This window comes from Theropithecus gelada, chromosome 10 (assembly GCF_003255815.1).
Source record: "Theropithecus gelada isolate Dixy chromosome 10, Tgel_1.0, whole genome shotgun sequence".
Lineage (NCBI taxonomy): Eukaryota > Metazoa > Chordata > Mammalia > Primates > Cercopithecidae > Theropithecus > Theropithecus gelada.
This window is the reverse complement of record NC_037678.1, coordinates 75,547,225-75,559,262: the sequence shown is the minus strand read 5'-3', so window position 1 is coordinate 75,559,262 and position 12,038 is coordinate 75,547,225. Positions and strand designations below refer to the sequence as shown.

General features: G+C 44.4%; 1 pseudogene across 1 annotated transcript; it reads left to right on the top strand.

Moving 5' to 3' along the window:
- Nucleotides 1-4,379: 4,379 nt before the first annotated feature.
- LOC112633373 lies at nt 4,380-4,774 on the top strand (annotated as a pseudogene). The gene has a single exon (XR_003121516.1). The product of XR_003121516.1 is annotated as a 60S acidic ribosomal protein P2 pseudogene (transcript).
- Nucleotides 4,775-12,038: the final 7,264 nt, after the last annotated feature.

The following is a 12,038-nucleotide window of genomic DNA, read 5'->3' as shown; positions in this document are numbered from 1 at the left end:
CGTCAAACCTGGTCCATCCAATCTTTGGGCGCTATAAATCAGACAGCGCCTCATCAAGCCAGTCTATAAAATCCAGAGCACTTTGCTGTGGGCCGAAGTCCCACTCGGGAGCCCCTCTTTCTGGCAGGAGAGAGTGCTATTCTAGTCTCCTTTCTCTTTCTTTTGCCTATTAAACCTCAACTCCTAAACCCACTTCTTGCGTGTCTACATACTCAAATTTCCTTGTTATGAGACTACGAACCTCGGGTATTTAGCCCAGACAACGACGCTGCTTCAAAACTAGAAAGAAGAGCAACGGCCGGGCGTGATGGCTCATACCTGTAATCCCAGCACTTTGGGAGGCGGAGGGTGGTGGATCACGAGGTCAGGAGATCGAGACCATCCTGGCTAACACAGTGAAACCCCCTACAATAAATTAGCCGGGCTCCCTGGTGGGCGCCTGTAGTCCCAGTTACTTGGGAGGCTGAGGCAGGAGAATGGCGTGAACCCGAGAGGCGGAGCTTGCAGTGAGCCGAGATCGCGCCACTGCACTCCAGCCTGGGCAACAGAGAGAGACTCCGTCTCAAAAATAAATAAATAAATAAAAATAAAATAAACTTATGGGAGGAAGTCAAGGCCATGATTAACGGAAAATTCATAGCTTCAAAGGCACATGTTAGAAAGGAAGAAAGTCAAAATTAACAAGCACCCACCTCAGAAAGAAAAAGAACAGTACATTAAGCCTAAATAAAGTAGAAAACAGAAAATAATAAAGATAAGAACAGAAGTTAATAAAATTAAAAATCTACTTACAAAAGAGAGGATCATGAAGCCAAAAGTTGTTTCTTTTAAGACAATGTACAATTATTTCCTGGTGAGCTTGAACAGGAGAAAAAGAGAAATCGTCAATAGTCAAGAAAGAAGTCCGGGGAGGGAGGGGAGAAAGGGTTTAAAAATTAAAAATTATTATTCATATCCCAAACCTCAGCATCACACAGTATATTGCGATCCCCAAATATCTGAGACAGTTCTCAGTCAATTTTGGAAGTTTATTTTGCCAAAGTTAAGCATGCGCACCTGTGACACAGCCTCAGGATGTTCTGAGGACATCTGCCCAAGGTAGCCAGGGCACCGCTTGGTTTTATACATTTTAGGGAGACATGAGACATCAATCAACACATGTAAGATGTACATTGGCTCCATCCAGAAAGGCGGGACAACTCAAACTGGGGAGGGGGATTCCAGGTCATAGATAGGTAAGAGACAGTTGCATTCTTTTGAGTTTCTGATGAGCCTTTCCAAAGGAGGCAATCAGATAAGGATTTATCTCAGTGAGCGGAGGGATGACTTTGAGATCTGTCTGTTCTTTGTCCACAAGGAAATTCCTCGTGGGGATGTAGCTTTATTATCTAAGTAGCTAACTTTCTTAGGAAGAGAATGGGAGGCAGGTTTGCCCTCAGCAGTTTCCAGCTTGACTTTTCCCTTTGGCTTAGTGATTTGGGAGTTCCAAGATTTATTTTCCTTTTAAGATACCCAGGTAACAAAGCTTCACAGCTACCCCCCAAATCTAAAATAAAAGTTGAGACCAAGTGTGGTGGCTCAAGCCTGTAATCCCAGCACTTTGGGAGGCTGAAGCAGGCGGATCACTTGAGATCAGGAGTTTGAGACCAGCTTGGCCAACATGGTGAAACCCCATCTCTACTAAAAAATACAAAAATTAGCTGGGTGTGGTGGTAGGAGCTGGTAATCCCAACTACTCAGGAGGCTGAGGCAGGAGAATTGCTTGAACCCGGGAGGCAGCAGTTGCAGTGAGCCAAGACTGTGCCACTGCGCTCCATCCTGGGGGACAGGGTGAGACTCCATCTCAAAAAAATAAAGAAAGAAAAGAAAAGATGAAAAAAAAAGAGAAAAGAAAAGAATGGGTTATATATAAAAAAGTAAAGATTTGGCACTCAGCTTGGAGAAAGGAAGTTAAAGACATGATAATGGTTTCAAACATCTGTTGACATGAAGACCTAAAGAAGACTGAACAAAATAACATGAATTAAAATGCATCTGGCCAGGCACAGCGGCTCACGCCTGTAATCCCAGCAGTTTAGGAGGCCAAGGCAGGTGGATCACCTGAGGTCAGGAGTTCGAGACCAGCCTGGCCAATATGGTGAAACCCCATCTCTACTAAAAATATAAAAATTAGCTGGGCATGGTATTGGGTACCCGTAATCCCAGCTACTCAAGAGACTGAGGCAGGAGAATTGCTTGAGCCCAGGAGACAGAGGTTGCAGTGAGTCAACACAGTGGCACTGCATTCCAGCCTGGGTGACAGAGTAAGACTCCGTCTCAAAAAAAAAAAAAAAAGATGCATCACAGACTTTTTGATTTACATGAAGTAACATAATTTGAAGAACTGCTTATGATGGAAGAAAATAAAAGAAAAGGATTTTACTACGAATTGAACTTTAAAATTTTAAGTGGTTAATCAAATTATGTTTATAATGAATAATTTACATAATATTTTGTTTGACTCAAATCTGTGGCTGAGGCAAACACAGTTTATCATATAGAATAGTTAGAAGACAGCAGAAACAATTTCACTGACACGACTAGATAGGTCTAGCTCACATTTTACAGGTATATAGTAAATCGCAACTGCAAAATTCTTCTAATTTTTAGGTACTGAAAGTCAAAGTGATGATTAATCAGATTGGGAATTTGTCTCTGTAAAATATTACCTTGACAATGGACTGAAATAATGGAGCTCCTACTCTAAGAAATATTCTCCCTAGAGCAATCTTACTTTTGCTGGAACTGGATAAGAAAATTTTGATTCCCTTTGGATTCTCAAAGAATCGTGAACTCATATGAAAATCAAGAAATTTCAGTTTTAAACTATTAAATAAGGAAGAGATGACACTAAAGGGCTAAAGATAAAATCCAAACCCATCAATTGCACCTTAGATTTTATTTTACTAAAATGAGCAGAAAGATTTATCACCTATGTCTTAATAAGAGAATTAAGCAAATTGAATCAATTGTTTAAGTCATAGTTATTGATAAGCCCATTTTTAGGCCACAGTTTAGCTTAATTGCCATTTAACAGATCATCTGCTTACTTTTCTTTTTAAAATTTTATTTCTCCGTATCATTAAAATTTTTATATAGTGAAAATAGAGTCAATTTTTTAAAAAATAAAAATAGAAATCACTCATGAACATAAAACAATAATACATGGATATGATGAAGTTAAGCCAATAAATTTGAAAACCTAGTGAAATAAACAAATTCCTTTAAAAACACAATGTACAAAATCTCTCCTAAAAAAAGATAATATGGGCTAGGCACGGTGGCTCACGCCTGTAATCCCAGCACTTTGGGAGGCCGAGGCGGGTGGATCACCTGAGGTCAGGAGTTCGAGACCAGCCTGACCAACACGGAGAAACCCCATCTCTACTAAAAATACAAAATTAGCCGGGCACAGTGGTACATGCCTGTAATCCCAGCTACTCAGGAGGCTGAGGCAGGACAATCGCTTGAACCTGGGAGGCAGAGGTTGCAGTGAGCCGAGATCGTGCCATTGCACTCCAGCCCGGGCAACAACAGCGAAACTCTGCCTCAAAAAAAAAAAAAAGAAAGAAAAAGAAAATATGAATAATCCTATAATAAAGAAATAAATTAAATCTGCAACTTAAAAAACTTTCTGAGACTAAATGACTTCACCTGTGAATGCCATCCACACATCTAAGGATGCAAATTTTATTTTATTTTATTTTATTTTATTTTATTTATTTATTTGAGACGGAGTTTGCTCAAATTTATTTATTTGAGATGGAGTGCAATGGCGTGATCTCACATCACTGCAACCTCTGCCTCCCGGGAGGAACACCAATTTTAAACAAACTCTTTCAAAGACTGAAAAAAGAGCGAACACTGCCAAATTCATGTTATGAGGCCAGAAAAACTTTGATACTAAAATCAGACAAGAAAGGATGGGGACATTCCAAGAATGGATGGGGAACAACTGGAAGTCTCATACCTGCTCCATTTGCCCCAGGCAGCTTTCCTGAGCCTTGGATGACCACTTCACAATTCTTATACCCCAGGTAAGTTTTATATCCCAGGGCCGCATGACTCACTGGACTAATATATTGAAGGACATCCTGTTTCTGAACGGGACTAGAACAGAGTCCAGACAGTTTTATACCTGCAGGAGGGTATGTCCATTGGTACCACTACTTTGGGAAGCTGGTTCAAATTATCACCTGAAGTTGAAGTGACTTTATGAACCATCAGTTCCACCTCCAGGCACATACCAATCAAAATGTGTTCCCGTTTTTTTTTTCCCTCCCTGACACCGCCAAGGTCGCACGCGTGAGGCCTCTCCGACACCGCAGACGGGGCCCCCGATGCGCTACATCGCCTCCTACCTGCTGGCTGCCCTCGGGGGTAACTCCTCCCCCAGCGTCAAGGATATCAGGAAGATCTTGGACAGCGTGGGCATCGAGGCGGACGACGACCGGCTCAACAAGGTTATTAGTGAGCTGAATGGAAAAAAACATTGAAGACGTCATTGCCCAGGGTATTGGCAAGCTTGCCAGTGTACCTACCGGTGGGGCTGTGGCCGTCTCTGCTGCCCCAGGCTCTGCAGCGTCTGCTGCTGGCTCCACGCCTGCTGCAGCAGAGGAGAAGAAAGATGAGAAGAAGGAGGGGTCTGAAGAGTCAGACGATGACATGGGATTTGGCCTCTTTGATTAAATTCCTGCTTCCCTGCAAATAAAGCCTTTTTACACATTTAAAAATATATATATATATATATATATATATGTTCCCATGTGCACCATGTGACAAGCATGCTCATTGCAATATTTATTCATAATAGCCACAAACTAGAAACAACCCAAATGTCGTGGTGGCTCACACCTGTAATCCCAGCACTTTGGGAGGCCGAGGTGGGCGGATCACTTGAGACCAGGAGCTCCAGACCAGCCTGGCCAACATGGGGAAGCGCCGTCTCTACTCAAAACACAAAAAAAATTAGCCGGGCCTGGTGGCAGGTGCCTGTAATCCCTGCTACTTGGGAGGCTGAGGCAGGAGAATCGCATGAAACCAGGAGGCGGAGGTTGCAGTGAGCCAAGATCACGCCATTGCAATCCTTGGCAACAAGAGTGAAACTCCATCTCAAAAAAATAAATTAATTAATTAAAATTAAAATTAAAAAAAGGATCAGATAAGAAAAATGTATCATATATAAAAATGCATGAGCTACTACCGCACACAACAACATAATGCATCTCATGAATATAATGCTTCACGAAAGAAACCAAGCTTCCAAGAACACATTCTGTGAGATTCCAAATATGGAAAGTTCACGATAGGCAAACAAATTAAAAATGATAGTGTTAGAAGTCAAGTCCTTTTGCAAAGTGGGAGGAACTTACGTTTCATGAAAGGGGCTTTGGTAGTGCTGGCCATGTCTCATTTCTTTGCCTGCCTCATGGTACAAAGCTGTTTACTCTGCTAATTCATCATACATTTATATTTTGAGTAATTATCTCTGTGAAACAAGTTCACTGTGCCCTTAGTTACCAACTTATCTGAGTCCAGTGAGACAAAACATTCACATATGCAACAAGTTACCTGAAGAGGATCTATTACTTACAGATAGGCACCAAGGGATAACAGAAGCCTAGGGTTCATTGTGAGCTGGTCACTTAAGGCTCAGGAAAGCAGCCTGGGGCAGAAGGCGTCTCAACTGTGCATGCCCCACTTGCACTGCAACTGAGGGCCCCCAAGAAGCAGCCCACCCTGGGCTTTATACCCCGGAGATACATGATTCACTGGACTACAGTGTTGAAGGACATCCTGTTTCTTTCTTTTTTTTTTTTTTTCTTGAGACAGAGTCTCGTTCTGTCGCCAAGACTGGAGTGCAGTGGTGCGATTTCGGCTCACTGCAACCTCCGCCTCCCAGGTTCAAGCGATTTCCCTGCCTGGCCTCCTGAGTAGCTGGGATTACAGGTGTCCACTACCACACCAGGCTAATTTTTTGTATTTTAGTAGAGGCAGGGTTTCACCACGTTGGCCAGGCTGGTCTTGAACTCCTGACCTCAGGTCATCCATCCACCTCGGTCTCCCAAAGTGCTGGGATTACAGGCATGAACCACCGAGCCCAGCCAGGACATCCTGTTTCTGATGGGGACTGGAACAGAGCGCAGGCAGTTGTAGCGAATCCCTCCTTATCACAGGATGTTGCATTCCCAGCACATTCAAGTTATTTTGAGAACTATAAGCCAGAAAGGGGGAAGAGCTGGGTTGGTCCAAGGCCACCAGGAGAACTGTCCTGCACTCTGTATGCTATGTTTCAGTATAAAAAGTTGAAGAAAGGCCAGGTGCAGTGGCTCATGCCTGTAATCCTAACACTTTGGGATGTCAAGTCAGGAGGACTGCTTGAGCCCAGAAGTTAGATACTAGCCTGGCCAACATAGTGAGACTTTGACTCTACAAATAATTTTTTAAATTAGCTAGGTGTGGTGGTGCGTGCCTGTGGTCCCAGCTACTCAGGAGGCAGAGGTGGGAGGATGGCTTGAGTCCAGAAGATGGAGGCTGCAGTGAGCCATGATCACGCCACTGCACTCCAGACTGGGCAACAGAGCAAGAGCCTGTCACAAAAAAAAAAAAAAAAGTTGAAGTAAAAAGGAGAAAGAATTATAGACCAAAGAGACTTAGGATATAGCAATGGTTCCTAATCAAATCTCTCTTTGACGATTCAGGCTGGGCGCGGTGACTTACGCCTATAACCCCATCACTTTGGGAGGCAGAGGCGGGCGGACCACTTGAGGTCAGGAGTTCGAGACCAGCCTGACCAATATGGTGAAACCCCATCCTCACTAAAAATCCAAAAAAATAAAATAAAAGCCAGGCATAGTGCTGCATGCGTGTAATCCCAGCTGCTCCTGAGGCTGAGGCAGGAGAATCACTTGAACCCAGGAAGCGGAGGTTGCAGTGAACTGAGATCAGGCCACTGCACTCCAACCTGGGTGATAGAGTGAGACTCCATCTCAAAAAAACAAAAAAAAATCTCTCTTTGATGATTCAGAAGGTAATCTTCATGCCTCACAGGCATTGCTAAGCTTTATTATTGAATCCTGGCAGTGTGAAAATTTGATGGTGGAGAATATATTGTAACATAATAACTGTGCAAGGACAAAAAATGGCAAGTTTAAGGAAATAGACATGCAGACAAATAAATATGGCATACCCCGTGAAATTGATTAATCTGGATAAGTTCACTGTCCCAGAACCTCTTGAATAAAAGGAAGGCTGGGTACACTTGATCCACATGCTTTGTTTTGTAAACATCTTCCTTCTACAAAAGTATTTGTATGATTGTTCACTAGGGGTGGATAAAAACCTTTCAGAGATTAAATAACACTGATCACAGTGGGGACCATGTAGATAGTAAGTTAATGGAGCTTTGACCAAAGTCTGTCTTGCAGTAGCCCAAGAAATCTGAACCCCTGCAGGGTTAGTTCCCCAGTTCCTGCATGAAGAGCAAAGGCAGATATCCTTGGCAACAGTCAAGCTCATCTCTTTGGCCCCCTGACTTGTGAAATGAAAGCCATTATGGTAGGAAAAGTCACAAGGTGGCCCCTGATGGAATTAGAGGCAGGAGTTGCTGTCTACATTGAAGAACACGGGGGAAAGGCCAATTCAAACCAGTTCTAGGGGTGGCCCTGGGCATCCATGGCTTTTTTTTTTTTTTTTTTTTTTGCTCTTATCGCCCAAGCTGGAGTGCAATGGCGTGATCTCAGCTCACTGCAACCTCCGCCTCCTGGGTTCAAGTGATTCTCCTGCATCAGCCTCCAGAGTAGCTGGGATTACAGGCATGCACACCACACCCAGTTAATTTTTATTTTTATTTATTTTATTTATTTATTTATTTTTGAGATGGAGTTTCGCTCTTGTTGCCCAGGCTGGAGTGCAATGGCACAGCCTCGGCTCACTGCAACCTCCGCCCCATAGGTTCAAGCGATTATCCTGCCTCAGCCTCCTGAGTAGCTGGGATTACAGCTACTCCCACCACCACGCTCAGCTAATTTTTTTGTATTTTTTTAGTAGAGATGGGGTTTCACCATGTTGGCCAGGCTGGCTGGTCTTGAACTCCAGACCTCAGGAGATTCATCCACCTGAGCCTCCCAGAGTGCTGGGACTACAGGTGTGAGCCACTGCACCTGGCCTACTTTTTGTATTTTCAGTAGAGACAGGGTTTCACCATGTTGGCCAGGCTGGTCTCAAACTCCTGACCTCAGATGGTTTGCCTACCTCAGTCTCCCAAAGTGCTGGGATTACAGACGTGAGCCACTGCGCCTGGTCACCCATGGCTTTTAAAGCTTCAGGTGATCCAATGTGCAGTCAAGGGCAGGAACCATAACTCTAAGTTAAGCCAGGAACACTGAGTTGTTGGCTTTTTAAATCTCCCCAAATGATCCTAATGCCATGGTGAGGAACCAGTGGTGTAAACAGCACATCTCAGACTTTACTGTGCAATCAAATCACCTAGAGCTCGTGTTGGAAAAACTCAGGTTCTGATTGAGGTAGGAGGTGGGACTTGACTCCAAAGGTGGGGCTAGGACACCACACCAAATTGAGAACTAGCTGAAACAGGAAGAGACTAAAGCATCCCTCTATAAGACATGTCCATCAGTGTGCCATGTCAGTTTACCGTTGCCATGGCAACACCTGAAAGTTACCACCCCTTTTCATGGCAACCACCCAACGATCCAGAAGTTACCACCTTTTTCCTAAAAATGTCTCCAAAATTCACCCCTTAATTTGCATGTAATTAAAAGTAGGTATAAATATGACTGCAGAACTGCCTCTGAGCCGCTCCTCTGGGCACACTGCCTGTGGGGTAGCCCTGCCCCTCAAGGAACTGTGCCTCTGCTGCTGCTGTGCACTGCCACTTCAGTAAAAGTCGCTGTCTAACACCACCAGCTCACCCTTAAATTCTTTCCTGGGCAAAGCCAAAAACTCATAATGCAGGGCAGCTAAGCCCCAGTTTAGGGGCTCACCTGTCCTGCTTTATGATCCAGTAGGTCTGAAGATGGAGCCTGGCATTCTGACGCTCTAAAAAGCTCCCAGGTGAGGCCCATGCTGCTGATCCACTGAACACACTTAGAAGGGCAAGGCTCTAGACAGGCAAAAGAAATGGAAGGCCACTGCAGCACTGGAACACTCACAGGCTGTGGGGAAGCCCTAACACCTGCCTGCAAAATAACTTAAAGATGGGCAAACTCTCCCTGGGAGGTGAGCTCTAGAAATGTATGACAAGGGGCATGAAGGAGAGGGATGTAAGGAGATTATTAACCCCTGCTGTCTGAAAAGCATGAGGCACAGCTGAGCCTCACTATTAGTGAGGTATTATAGTTAGCACAGATCAAGCCAAATGTGCACACAAATCACCTGGAGATCTTGTTAAAATGCAGATTCTGATTCAGGTCGGAAGAGGAGCCTGATGTTCTGCATTTCTACTGAGTTCCCGGGAGATGCTGATGCTGCTAGTCAGGGGGCCACACTTGGAAAAACAACAGTGTAGACAAAAAGCAAGGAGGACCAGAGTGGAGGACGGATAGTCAACTTAACACAGCTGGGAATGGACAGGGCCTGGCAGCCAGCCCTGGAATAGCCCAGGGCCTCTGCTCACTGATCCTTGGCCACTGGGATTTGTGCTGGCTGCCCTGGTATCTGTGGTGGCCCCAAGAACCTCCAAAGATGCTTTGATAGAAATGAGGGCTGCAGAACCCCCAGACACCAGCTGTGGTGATATTAACTAGAAGGAGGCTCAGGTGAATTTTCTCAGGGAGAAGAGAACTAAGATGCATAATGACTCAGTGTCAATACCCTTGGAGGAGAACCAGAGATAAATCTACACTTCCTGCTAGTGTGGAATGTGGGAGCTTGGAGCCATTACACCTTGAACTCCCAAAGCTAAACCACTCCTAAGCTGTGACCCATCCGTTCTTCTCCTGGGTATAGAGCCAATAGAAATGCATACATAGGCCAGGCGCGGTGGCTCACGCCTTTAATCCCAGCACTTTGAGAGGCCGAGGCAGGCAGATCACTTGAGGTCAGGAGTTCAAGACCTGCCTGGCCATTGTGGTAAAACCAGGTCTCTACTAAAAATACAAAAATCAGCTGGGCATGGTGGCGGGCACCCATAATCCCAGTTACTCGGGAGGCTGTGGCAGGAGAATCGCTTGAACCCAGGAGGCATAGGTTGCAGTGAGCCAAGATTGCACCACTGTACTCCGGCCCGGGCGACAGACCAAAACTCCATCTCAAAAAAGAAAAGAAAAAAAAATGCACATCTATACACACATATATGTATATTCAGCAGAAGACTAATACTAGAATGTTGGTAGCGGCACTGTTTTTTGTTTTGTTTTGTTTTTTTAGACGGAGTCTCCCTCTGTCGCCCAGGCTGGAGTGCAGTGGCGTGATCTCTGCTCACTGCAATCTCCGCCTCCAGGGTTCAAGCAATTATTCTGCCTCAGCCTCCTAAGTAGCTGGGACTAGAGGCACACGCCACCACACCCAGGTAATTTTTGTATTTTTAGTAGCGACGGGGTTTCACCATATCGCCCAGGCTGGTCTTGAACTCCTGACCTTGTGATCAGCCTGCCTCAGCCTCCCAAAGTGCTGGTAGTACAGGCATGAGCCACCGTGCCTGGCTAGCTACACTGCTTTTAATAGCCAAAAACTTGAAACAATTCTAATGTCCATCACCAGGAGAAAGGATACACAAATCATGGCATATCACACAATGGAATACGATCCTGCAGCAAGAATGAACAAATGCTTGCTACACGAAACAACATGGATGGATCTCACAGACACAAGCTAAAGAAACCAAATAAAGAAACCAAGTGAGATAAAGAAACCAAATGGGGCATGTTTACATGAAGTACAAAAATGAGCACAGGTTAAACTAAAGCGTTAGAAGTCAAGATAATGGTAGCTTGTGACTGGAAGAACAAAGGGATACTTCTGTTTCCTGATCTGGGTGCCAGTTACATAGGTAGCTTCAAAATTTATAAAGCTGTACACTCGTGATCTGTGTATTTTTTTTTATATTTATTTATTTATTTTTGACACGGAATGGCACAATCTCGGCTCACTGCAACCTCTGCCTCTCGGATTCAAGCCATTCTCCTGCCTCAGCCTCCCAAGTAGCTGGGATTACAGGCATGTGCCACCATGCCTGGCTAATTATTTTTCTATTTAGTAGAGATGGGGTTTTACCATGTTGGTCAGGCCGTTCTCGAACTCCTGACCTCAGGTGATCCACCCACCTCCTCCTCCCAAAGTGCTGGGATTACAGGCGTGAGCCACCGCACCCAGCCTCGTGATCCATGTATTATTGTACACAATTATACTTCCAATAAATATGTTTATTATTTTTTTAAATGAGACCTTATTTTGTCCCCATTAGGAAGCCAGATTTAACAGGACACATAAGATATATCCACACCTATGACATTCCTCACACTCACATTACTTAATCCACACACACAACTATTACAAATACAACCCGTAAGTCCAGCTTCCCTTAGGGAACAAACTAAGGACACATTTCTTATTTATTTACTAAACTTATTTCTTAAAGCATAATGAAGCTCTTTTTTTAGCATATAGCCTGGCATACAAATGGAAATCATTAAAAGTCCGATAGATGAACAAAAGAATGAGTGAACAATTGAACAAAAGTAAATATCTCATCTTGGGGGCCACTAAGCCCTCTATTTTTTTTTTTTTTTTTTTTTTTTAGATGGAGTCATGCACTGTTAGCCAGGCTGGAGTGCATTGGCACAATCTCAGCTCACTGTAAGCTCCCCATCCTGGGTTCACACCATTCTCCTGCCTCAGCCTCCCGAGTAGCTGGGACTACAGGCACGAGCCACCACACCTGGCTAATTTTTTGCACTTTTAGTAGAGACGGGGTTTCACCGTGTTAGCCAGGATGGTCTCGATATCCTGATCTTGTGATCCACTCGCCTCGGCCTCCCAAA